Source organism: Macaca thibetana, chromosome 8, assembly GCF_024542745.1.
Source record: "Macaca thibetana thibetana isolate TM-01 chromosome 8, ASM2454274v1, whole genome shotgun sequence".
NCBI classification, from domain to species: domain Eukaryota; kingdom Metazoa; phylum Chordata; class Mammalia; order Primates; family Cercopithecidae; genus Macaca; species Macaca thibetana.
Window position 1 is genome coordinate 99,355,586 of NC_065585.1, and position 12,867 is coordinate 99,368,452.

Genomic DNA, 12,867 nt, shown 5'->3' on the forward strand with positions numbered 1-12,867 from the left:
CACAAAGTAGTTCCTCAGAAAGCTTCTTTCTAGTTTTTATCTGAGAATACTTTCTTTTTCACCATAGGCCTCAATGTGTTCCCAAATATCCCTTTGCAGATTCCATGAAACCAGTGTTTGCGAACTGCTCCATGAAAAGAAAGGTGTAACTCTGTGAGTTGAAATCACATATCACAAAGTACTTTCTCAGAAAACTTCTTTCTAGTTTGTATCTGAGGATAATTCTTTTGTCACCGTAAGCTTCAAGGTGATCTAAAATATCCCTTCCCAGATTCCCCAAAAACAGTGCTACCAAACTGCTCTATGAAAAGTTCTGTAACTCTGTGAGATGAATTCACAAATCACAAAACAGTTTCTCAGAAAGCTTCTTTCTAGTTTTTGTCTGAGGTTGCTTCCTTTTTCAGCATAAGCTTCAATGCATTCCAAAATATCCTATTGCCAATTCCACGAAAACAGGGTTCAGAAACTGTTCAATGAAGAGAACTGTGTAACTCTGTGAGATTAATTCACACATCACAAACAGTTTCTCAGAAAGCATCTTTCTAGTTTTTATATGAGGGTATTTCCTTTGTCACCATAAACTTCAATGTGCTCCAAAACATCCCATTGTATATTCCAAGAAAACAGTGTTAGCAAACTGCTCACTGAAAAGAACAGTGTAACTCTGTGAGATGAATTCACACATCAAAATGCAGTTTCTCAGAAAGCTTCCTTCTAGTTTTTATCTGAAGATATTTCCTTTTTCACCATAGGCTTCAATCCGTTCCCAAATATCCCTTGCAGATTACAGGAAAACAGTATTATTCAACTGCCCCAGGAAAGGAAAGGTGTAACTCTGTGAGGTGAATTCACGCATCACAAAGAAGTTTCTCAGAAAGCTTCTTTCTAGTTTTTATATGAGGATATTTCCTTTGTCAGTATAGGCCTCCATGCAATCCAAAATATCCTTTCTCAGATTACCCCAAAACAGTGCTACCAAACCACTCCATGAAAAGAATCATGTAACTCTGTGAGATGAATTCACAAATTACAAAACAGTTTCACAGAAAGGTTCTGTCTAGTTTTTGTTTGAGGATATTTCCTTTGTCAACATAAGCTTCAATTCACTCTGAAATATCACATTGCAGTTTCCAAGAAAACAGTGTTGCAACCTGCTCATTGAAGAGATGACTGTAACTCTGTGAGATGAATTCACACATTGCAAAGCAGTTTCTCAGAAAGCTTCTTTCTAGTTTTGGTCTGAGGATATGGTCTTTGTCACCATAGGCTTCAATGTGCTACCAAATATTCTACTGCAGATTCAACAAATACAGTGTTTTGAAACTGCTCAATGAATAGAACAGTGTAACTCTGTGAGATGAATTCACAAATCACAAACCAGTTTCTCAGAAAGCTTCTTTCTAGTTTTTATGAGAGTATATTTCCTTTGTCACCATAAGCTTCAATGCACTCCGAAATATCTGATTGCAGATTACAAGAAAACCGTTTTAGCAAACTGCTCAAAGAAAACATTGTAACTCTCTGAGATGAATTCACACATCACAAAGCAGTTTCTCAGAAAGACTCTTTCTAGTTTTTATGTGAGGATATTTCCTTTTTCACCCAGGGACCCAATGTCTCAAAATATCCCTTTACAGATTCCACAAAAGCAGTGTTAACAATCTGATCCATGAAAAGAAACTTGTAACTCTGTGAGATGAATTCACACATCATGAAGAAGCTTCTGAGAATGCTTCTTTCTAGTTTTGATCTGCAGATATTTCCTTTGTTACCATAGACTTCAAAGTGTTCGAGAATATCCCTTCTCAGATTACCCAAAAACAGTGTTACCAAACTGATCCATGAATAGAATCCTGTAACTCTGTGAGATGGATTAACCCACCACAACGTAGTTTCTCATTTTCTAGTTTTTATATGAGGATATTTCCTTTGTCTGTATAAGCTCCAATGCATTCCAAAATATATCATTGCAGATTCCAAGAAAGCTGTGTTAGCAAACTCCTCAATGAAAAGAACAGTGTAACGCTGTGAGATAAATTCACTCATCACAAAGAAATTTCTCAGAAAGGTTCTTTCTAGTTTTTGTCTGAGGATATTTCCTTTTTCACCACAGGCCTCACTGCACTCATGAATATCTCTTTGCAGATTCCATGAAAATAGTGTCAGCAAACTGCTCAATGAAAAGTAATGTGTAAATCTGTGAGATGAATTCACACATCACAAAACAGTTTCTCAGAAAGCTTCTTTTTGGTTTTTGTCTGAGGATATTTCCTTTGTGACTATATTCTTCAGTGCACTCCCAAATATCCTATTGCAGATTCCACGAAAACAGTTTCAGCAAACTGCTCAAAGGAAAGAATCATGCTACTCTGTAGATGAATACAAACATCACAAAGCAGTATCTCAGTAAGCTTCTTTCTAGTTTTTATCTGAGGATATTTCCTTTTTCAAAATAGGCTTCAATGCGATCCAAAATATCCCTTCTCAGTTTCCCCAAAAACGGTTCTACTAAACTGTTCCATGAAAAGTATGGCGTAACTCTGGGAGATGAATTCATAAATCTCAAAGCAGTTTCTCAGAAAGATTCTTTCTTGTTTTTATCTGAGGATATTTACTTTTTCACCATAGGCCTCAATGCACTCTCAAATATAACTTTGCAGATTAGACGAAAACAGTGTTAACACACTGCTACATGAAAAGAAAGGTGTAAATCTGTGTCATGAATTTACACATCACAAAGTAGCTACTCAGAAATTTCTATCTAGTTTTTATCTGAGGATATTTCCTTTTTCACCATATTCCTCACTGTGCTCCCGAATATCCCATTGCAGATTCCACGAAAAAAGTGGTAACCAACTTCTCAATGAAAAGAAAGGTGTAACTCTGTGAGTTGAAATCATGCATCACAAAGCAGTTTCACAGAATGTTTCTTTTTGATTTTTATTTGCGGATATTTCCTTTGTCGCCATAAGTTTCAATGTAATCCAAAATACCCTATTGCATTTTCCATGAAACCAGCCTTAGCAAACTGCTCAATGAAAAGAACACTGTAACTTTGTGAGATTACTGCACACATCAAAAAGCAGCTTCACAGAGAGTGCTTTTTGGTTTTTATCTGACGATAATTCCTTCGTCACATTAGGCTTCAATGCTATCTAAAATATCCCTTTTCAGATTCCCCAAAAAGAGTGCTATCGAACTCATCCATGAAAAGTATCATGTAACTCTGTGAGATGAATTAACACATCACAAAATGGTTCCCTGAAAAGCTTCTTTCTAGTTTTTATATGAGGGTATTTCCTTTGTCACCATATGCTTAAAATATGCTCCGAAATATCCCATTGTGGATTCCAAGAAAACAGTGTTAGCAATCTAATCAATGAAAAGAACAGTGTAACTCTGTGAGATGAATTCACATATCACAAAGAATTTTCTTAGAAGCTTCTTTCTAGTTTTTATCTGAGGACTTTTCTTTTGTCACCATAGGCTTCAAGATGATCCGAAATATCCCTTTTCAGATTCCCCAAAAACAGTGCTACCAAACTGCTCCTTGAAAAGAAAAGTGTAACTCTGTGAGAGGAATTCACGAATCAGAAATCAGTATCTCAGAAAGCTTCTTTCTAGTTTTTGTCTGAGGATATTTTCTTTGTCAATATAAGCTTCAATGAGCTCCGAAACATCCCCTTGTGGATTCCAAGAAAACAGGGCTAGCAAACTGCTCAATGAAAAGAACATTGTAACTCTGTCAGATGAATTCACACATCAGAAAGCAGTTTCTCAGAAGGCTTCCTTTTGGATTTTACCAGAGGATATATCCTTTGTCACCAAAGACTTCAATGCACTCCCAAATATCTTATTGTGGATTCCATGAAGACAGTGTTATCAAACTACTCCATGAAAAGAATAGTGTAACTGTGTGCAATGAATTTACACATTTCAAAGCAGTTTCTCAGAAAGTTTCTTTCTAGTTTCTATCGGGCGATATTTCCTTTTTCACTATAGGCCTCAATGTACTTCCAAATATCCTTTACAGATTTTATGAAAACAGTGTTGAAAAACTGCTCAATGAAAAGAACAGTGTAACTCTGTGTGGTAAATTCACATATCACAAAGCAATTTCTCAGAAAGCTTCTTTCTAGTTTTTATCTGAGGATATTTCCTTTTTCACCATAGGCCTCAAGGCATTCTCGAAAGGATCTAAAATATCCATTCTCAGATTCTCAAATAACAGTGCTACCAAATGGCTCCACGAGAAGAATGGTGCAACTTTGTGAGATGAATTCACAAATCACAAAGTAGTTTCCGGAAAGTTTCTTTCTATTTTTTGTCTGAGGATATTTCCTTTCTCCCCATAGGCCTTAATGCACTCAGACATATCCCTTTGAAGATTCCACGAAAATAATGTTAGCAATCTGCACCAGGAAAAGAAATGTATAAATTTGTGAGATGAATTCACCCATCACAAAGCAGTTTCTCAGAAAGCTTCTTTTTGGTTTTTGTCTGAGGATATTTCCTTTGTCACTATAGGCTTCAATGAGCTCCCAAATATCCTACTGCTACCATACTGCTCCATGAAAAGAGTGGTGTAAACCTGTGAAATGAATTCACATATCACAAAGCTGTTTCTCAGTAAGCTTCTTACTAGTTTTTATATGAGGATATTTCCTTTTCACCATATTCCTCAACGTGCTCCTGAATAAACCATTGCAGATGCCATGAAAAAAGTGTTACCAAACTGCTCCATGAAAGGAAAGGTGTACCTCTGTGAAATGAATTCACACATCACAAGGTATTTTCTCAGAAAGCTTCTTTCTAGTTTTTATCTAGGATATTTCCTTTGTCACCTTGGCTTCATTGCTATCCTCAATATCTCTTTTCACATTCCCCAAAAACAGTGCTACCTAACTGTTCCATTAAAAGTGTCTTATAACTCTGTGAGACGAATTCACAAATCACAAAGCAGTTTCTCTGAAAACTTCTTTCTAGTTTTTATCGGGGGATATTTCCTTTTTCACCATAGGCCTCCATGCACTCACTAGTATCCCTTTGTAGATTCCACAAAAATAGTGTTACCAAAGTGCTCCATGAAAAGAAAGGTGTAATTAGTGATATGAATTCACACCTCACAAAGCAGTTTCTCAGAAAACTTCTTTTTGGTTTTTATCTGAGGACATTTCCATTGTCACCATAGGCTTCAATGCACTTCCAAATATCCTATTGCAGATTCCCCAACAATAGCACTACCATCCTGCTGCATGAAAAAAAAATGGTGTAACTCTGTGAAATGAATTCAGACATCACAAAGCTGTTTCTCAGTAAGCTTCTTACTAGTTTTTATGTGAGGATATTTCCTCTTTCACCATATTCTTCTATGCGCTCCTGAATATCCCAATAAAGATTCCACAAAAAAAGTGTTAGCAAACTTCTCATTGAAAAGACTGGTGTAGGCCAGGCGCAGTGGCTCATGCCTGTCATCCCAGTGCTTTGGGAGGCTGAGGTGGGTGGATCATGATGTGAGGAGATCGAGACCATCCTGGCTAACACGGTGAAACCTAGTCTCTACTAAAAATAGAAAAAATTAGTAGGGCTGGTGGTGGGTACCTGTAGTCCCAACTACTTAGCCGAGATTGTGCCACTGCACTCCAGCCTGGGAAACAGAGCAGACTTCGTCTCCAAAAAAAAAAAAAAAAAAAACGGAGTAACATTCTGAGATGAATTTACACATCACAAAGCAGTTTCCCAAAAAGTTTGCTTTTGGTTTTCATCTGAGGATATTTACTTTGTCACCACAGGCTTAAATGCACTCCAAAAGATCCTACTGCAGATTCCAAAAAAACCAGTGCTATCAAACTGCTACATGAAAAGAATCATGTAACTCTGTGAGATTAATTCACAAATCACAAAGCAGTTTCTAAGAAAGTTTCTTTGGAGTTTTTGTCTGAGGATATTTATTTTTTCACCATAAGCTTCAATGTTCTCTGATATGTCCCATTACAGATTCCAAGAATACAGTGTGAGAAAACTGCTCAATGAAAAGAACAGTGTAACTCTGTGAGATGAATTCACATATCACAAGGCAGCTTATCAGAAAGCTTCTTTTTGGTTTTTATCTCAGGATATTTCCTTTGTCACCATCGGCTTCAAAGCACTCCCATATATCCCTTTGCAGATTCCACGGAAACAGTGTTACCAAACTGCTGCAAGAAAAGAACGTGTAACTCTGTGAGATGAATTCACACAACACAAAGCACTTTCTCAGAAAGCTTCTTTCTATTACTCATCTGAGGATATTTCCTTTGTCACCATAGGCTTGAATGCAATTCAAAATATACCTTCTCAAATTCCCCAGAAACAGTATGACCAAACTTCTCCATGAAAAGAAAGGTGTAACACTGTGAGATGAATTCACACATCACAAAGAAGTTCCTCAGAAAGTTTCTTTATAGATTTTATCTGAGGATATTTCCTTTGTCACCATAGGCTTCACTGCGCTCCCAAATATCCTATTTCAGATTCCATGAAAACAGTGTTATCAAACTGCTCAATGAAAAGCAAGGTGTAACTCTGTGAGATGAATTCACACATCACACAGCAGCTTCTCAGAAAGCTTCTTTCTAGTTTTTATCTGAGGATATTTCTCTTTTTACTATAGGCATCAATGACTCCCAAATGTACCTTTGCAGATTCCACAAAAACAGAGTTAGAAAACTGCTCCATGAATAGAAAGGTGTAACTCTGTGACATGATAAAACACATCACAAAGAACTTTCTCAGAAAGCTTATTTCTAGTTTTCATATGAGTATATTTCCTTTGTCACCATAGGCTTCAAGGCAATCCAAAACATCACTTCTCAAACTCCCCAAAAACAGTGGTACCAAACTGATCCATGAAAAGAATCGTGTATCTCTGTGAGATGAATTTACAAATCACAAAGCAGTTTCTCAAAAAAATTATTTCCAGTTTTTATATGCAGATATTTCCATTTTCACCACATGGGTTCAATGTGCTCCGAAATATCCCATTGAAGATTCCAAAAAAACAGTGATAGCACACTGATCTATTAAAAGAACAGTGTAACTCTGTGAGATGAATTCACAAATCATAAAGCACTTTCTTAGAAAGCTTCTTTCTAGTTTTTTTCTGAGGATATTATTTTTTCACCATTGGCCTCAATGTGCCCCCAAAGATCCCTTTGCAGATTCCAGGAAAACAGTGTTAGCAAACTGCTCCATGAAAAGAAAGGTGCAGCTCTCTTAGATGAATTCACACATCACAAAGAGGTTTCTCAGGAAGTTTCTAGTTTTTATCTGAGGATGTTTCCTTCTTTACTATAGGCCTCATTGCACTCCCAAATGTCCCTTTGCAGATTCCACGAAAACAGTGTTAGCAAACTGCTCCATGAAAAGAAAGGTGCAGCTCTCTTAGATGAATTCACACATCACAACGAACTTTCTCATAAAGCTTCTTTCTCGTTTTTATCTAAGGATGTTTCCTCTGTCACCCTTGGTTTCAATGCGATCCAAAATATCCTTCCTCAGATTCCCCAAAAACAGTGCTGCCAAACTGATCCACGAAAGGAATCTTGTAACTCTGTGACATGTATTCACAAATCACAAAGCAGTTTCTCAGAAAGCTTCTTTCTAGTTTGTATATGAGGATATTTCCTTTGTCTCCATAAGCTTCAATGCACTCCAAAATATCAGATTGCAGATTCCAAGAAAACAGTGTAGCCAACCTATGCAATTTAAAGAACTGTGTAACTCTGTGAGATGAATTCATACATCATAAAGAAGTTTCCCAGAAAGCTTCTTTCTAGCTTTTATCTGAGATTATTTCCTTTTGCACCATAGGTTTCAGTGCGATCCAAAATATCCCTTCTCAGACTCCTCAGAAACGGTGCTTCCAAACTGCTCCATGAAAAGAATTGTATAACTCTGTGAGGTGAATTCACAAATCACAAAGCAGTTTCTCAGAAAGCTTCTCTCTAGTTTCTGTCTGAGGATATTTCCTTTTCCACCTTTTGCCTCAATGCACTTGCGAACATCCCTTTGCAGATTCCAGGAAAATAGTGTTAGCAAACTGCTCCATGAAAACAAAGGTGTAAATCTGTGAGATAACTTCACACATCACAAAGCAGTTTCTCACAAAGCGTCTTTTTGTTTTTTTGTGTGAGGATATTTCCTTTGTCACCAGAGGCTTCAATGCACTCCCAAATATCCTATTGCAGATGCCAGGAAAACAGTGTTATCAAAGCGCTCAATGAAGAGAATGGTGTAATTCTGTAAGATGAATTCAAATATCACAAAACTGTTTCTCAGAAAGCTTCTTTCTAGTTTTTATCTAAGGATATTTCCTTTTTCACTATAGGCCTCAATGAGCTCTGGAATATCCCATTGCAGATTCCAAGAAAAGAGTGTTTGCAAACTGCTCAATGAAAAGAATGGTGGAACTCTGTGACATGAATTCACACATCACAAGACTGTTTCTAGGAAAGATTTTTTCTACTTTTTATCTGAGGGTATTTCCTTTTTCTCTATAAGCTTCAGTGCAATCCTAAGTATCCCTTTGCAGATTCCATGAAAAGAGTGTTAGCAAACTGCTCCATGAAAAGAAAGGTGTAACTCTGTGAGATGCATTCACATATCACAATGCTGTTTCTCACAAACTTTCTTTCTAGTTTTATCTGAGGATATTACCATTTTCACCGTATTCCTCAAGGTGCTCTCGAATATCCCATTGCAGAATAATCGAAAAATTTGTTAGCAAACTTCTTAGTGAAAAGAACGGTGTAACTCTATGAGATGAATTCAAAAATCACAAAACCGTTTCACAGAAAGCTTCTTTTTGGCTTTTATCTGAGGATAGTTCGTTTGTCACCATAGGCTTCAATGCGCTCCCAAATATCTTACTGCATATTCCACGAAAACAGTAGTATCAAACTCCTCATTGAGAAGAAAGTTGTACTTCTGTGAGATGATTTCACACATCACAAAGCAGTTTCTCAGAAAGCTTCTTTCTAGTTTTTTTCTGAGTATATTTCCTCTATCACCATAGGCCTCAATGTGATCATGAATATCCCTTTGCAGATTCCAGAAAAAAAGTGTTAGAAAACTCCTCCATGAAAAGAAAGGTATAAATCTGTGAGATGAACTCACACATCACAAAGCAGTTTATCAGAAAGCTTCTATTTGGTTTTTATCAGAGGATATGTACTTTGTCACCATAGGCTTCAATGTGCTCCTAAATATCCTATTTCAGATTCCATGAAAACAGTGTTATCAAACTGATCAATGAAAACAACAGTGTATCTCTGTGAGATGAATTCACCTATCCGTAGTTAGTTTCTCAGATAGCTTCTTTCCAGTTTTTATCTGAGGATATTTCCTTTTATATCATAGGCCTCATTATGCTTTCATACATCACTTTGCAGATTCCGTGAAAACAGTGTTTGCAAACTCTTCCATGAAAAGAAAGGTGGAACTCTGTGAGATGAATTCACACATCACAAAGAAATTTCTCAGAGAGTCTTCTTTCTTTTTTTTTTTTTTTTTTTGGAAGATATTACCTTTGTCACCATGGGCTTCAGTGTGATCCAAAATATCTGTTCTCAAAGTCCCCAAAAGCAGTGTTACCAAACTGCTCCATGAAAAGAATGTGTAACTCTGTGAGGTGAATTCACACATCAGAAAGCAGTTTCTCAGAAAGCTTCTTCTAGTTTTTATCTGAGGATATTTCCTTTTTCACCATAGGCCTCAATGCCCTACATAGCATCCCATTGTAGATTCCATGAAAAAAGTGTTAGCAAACTTCTCAATGGAAAGAGTGGTGTAACTCTGTGAGATGAATTAACAAAGCACAAGGAAGTTTCTCAGAAAGTTTCTTTTTAGATTTTATGTGAGGATATTTCCTTTGTCACCATAGTCTTCTATGTGATCCAAATTATCCCTTCTCAGATTCTCCAAAAACAGTGCTACCAAATTGCTCCATGAAAAGAATCGTGTAACTCTGTGAGATGTATTCACAAATCACAAAGCAGTTTGTCAGAAAGCTTCTTTCTAGTTTTTGTCTGAGGATATTTCCTTTTTCACCATTTGCCTCAATGCACTTATGAATATTCCTTTGCAGTTTCCATGAAAATAGTGTTAGAAAATTGCTTCATGGAAAGCAAGTTGTAAATCTGTGAGATGAATTCAAACATCATAAAGCAGGTTCTCAGAAAGCTTCTTGTTGGTTGTTGTCTGAGAATATTTCCTTCAGCATCATATGCTTCAACGTGCTCTCAGATATCCCTTCTCAGACACCACAAATACAGTGATGCCAAAGTGCTCTCTCAACAGAAACGTTTAGCTCTAAGAGATGAATGCACATATCACAACGGAGTTTCTCTGAAAGCTTCTTTCCAGTTTTTATCTGAGGATGTTCCCTTTTTTACCATATTCCTCAATTTGTTCCCAAATATCCCACTGCAGATTAAATGAAAAAAAGTGTTAGCAAACTTCTCAATGAAAAGAAGAGTGTTACTCAGTGAGATGAATTCACACAATGCAAAGTAGTTTCACAGAAAGTTTCTTTTTGACTTTTATCTGAGCATATTTCTTTGTCACCATAGGCTTCAATGTGCTCTAAAATATCCTATTGCAGATACCACTAAAAGAGTGTTATCAAACAGCTGCATGAAAAGAAAATTGTAACTCTGTGAGATGATTTCACACATAAAAAAGAATTTTCTCAGAAAGCTTCTTTCTAGATTTATCTGAGGATATTTCTTTTGTCACCTTAGGCTTCAATGCAGTCCAAAATATCCCCTCTCAGATTCCCCCAAAACACTGCTACCAAACTGGTCCACGAAAAGGATGGTGTAACTCTGTGAGATGAATTCACACATCACAAAGTTGTTTCTCAGAAAGCTTCTTTCTAGTTTTTATCTAAGGATATTTTCTAGGCCTCAATGCACTTCCAAATATCCCTTTGCAGATTTCATGAAAACAGTATAAGCAAATTCCTCCATGAAAAGAAAGGTGTAACTCTGTGAGATGAATTCACACACAACAAAGAACTTTCTCAAAAACTTTCTTTCTAGTTTTTATCCGAGGATATCTCCTTTGTAACCACAGGCTTCGATGTGATTCAAAATATCCCTTCTCAGATTCCCCAACAACAGTGCTCCCAAACTTCTCCATGAAAAGAGTGGTGTAACTCTCTGAGATGAATTCACACATCACAAAGCAGTTTCTCAGAAAACTTCTTTCTAGTTTTTTCTGAGAATATTTCCTTTTTCACCATAGGCCTCAACTGGCTCCCAAATATCCCTTTGTGGGTTACATGAAAACAGTGTTAGCAAACTGCTCCATGAAAAGAATGGTGTTACTCTGTGAGATGAATACATACATCACAACGAAGTTTCTCAGAAAATTTCTATCTAGTTTTAGTCTAAGAATATTTCCTTTGTCACCTTAGGCTTCAATGCAATCCAAAATATCCCTTCTCAATCTACCCAGAAACAGTGCTACAAAACTGCTCCATGAAAAGAATGGTGTAACTCTGTGAGATGAATTGGCACATAACAAAGCACTTTCTCAGAAAGCTGCTTTTCAGCTTCTATCTGAGGAAATTTCCTTTTTCACCATATTCCTCAATGAGCTCTGGAATATCCCATTGCAGATTCCAGGAAAGAACTGTTAGCAAATTTGTCAATGAAAGGAACTGTGTGACTTTGTGAGGTGAATTGACACATCACAAAGCAGTTTCACAGAAAGCTTCTTTTTGGTATTGATCTGAGGATATTTCCTTTGTCACAATAGACTTCAATGGGCTCCCAAATATCCTATTGCATATTCCAAGAAAACAGTGTTATCAAACTGCTCAATGAAAATAACAGTGTATCTCTGTGAGATGAATTCACACATCTCAAAGCAGTTTCTCAGAAAGTTTCTGTCTAGTTTTTATCAGAGAATATTTCCTTTTTCATTGTAAGCCTCAAAGTGCTCACAAATATCCCTTTGCAGATTCCACAAAAACAGTGTTAGCAAACTGCTCCATGAAAAGAAAGGTGTTATTCTGTGAGATGAATACATACATCACAAAGAGGCTTCTCAGAAAGCTTCTTTCTAGTTTTTATCTGAGGATATTTCCTTTGTCACCATAGGCTTCAATGGGATCAAAAATATCCTTTCTCAGATTCCCCAAAAGGTGTGCTACCAAACGGCTCCAGAGAAAGAATCATGTAACTCTGTGAGATGAATAAGCACATTACAAAGCAGTTTCTCAGAAGGTTTCTTTCTAGTTTTTATATGAGGGTATTTCTTTTTCCACCATAGGCTTCAATGAGCTCCCAAGTATCCCTTCTCAGATACCACAAAACAGTGAGGCCAAAGTGCTCCCTCAACAGAAATGTTTAACTCTATGAGATGAATGCACGCTTCACAAAGGAGTTTCTCAGAAAGCTTCTCTCAAGTTTGTACCTGAAGATATTTCCTTTTTTGCCATTGGACTCTAAGCGCTCCCGAATATCCTTTTGTGGTTTCCACACAAACTGTGGACTAACTGTTCAATGAAAAGAAAGGTGTAACTCTGTGAGGTGAATTCACCCATCACAAAACAGTTCCTCAGAAAGCTTCTTTTTAGTTTAAATCTGAGGATATTTCCCTTTTCAATACTGACTTCAATGTGCTCCCAAATATCTTCTCTCAGATACCACAAAAACAGTTATGCCGAACTGCTCAATGAACAAAAAGGTTAAACTCTATGAGATCAATACACACATCACAAAACCGTTTCTCAAAAAGTTTCTTTCCAGTTTTTATCCGAAGTTATTTCCTTTTTCACCATAGGCCTCTAGGAGCTCCTGAATATCCTTTTGAAGATTC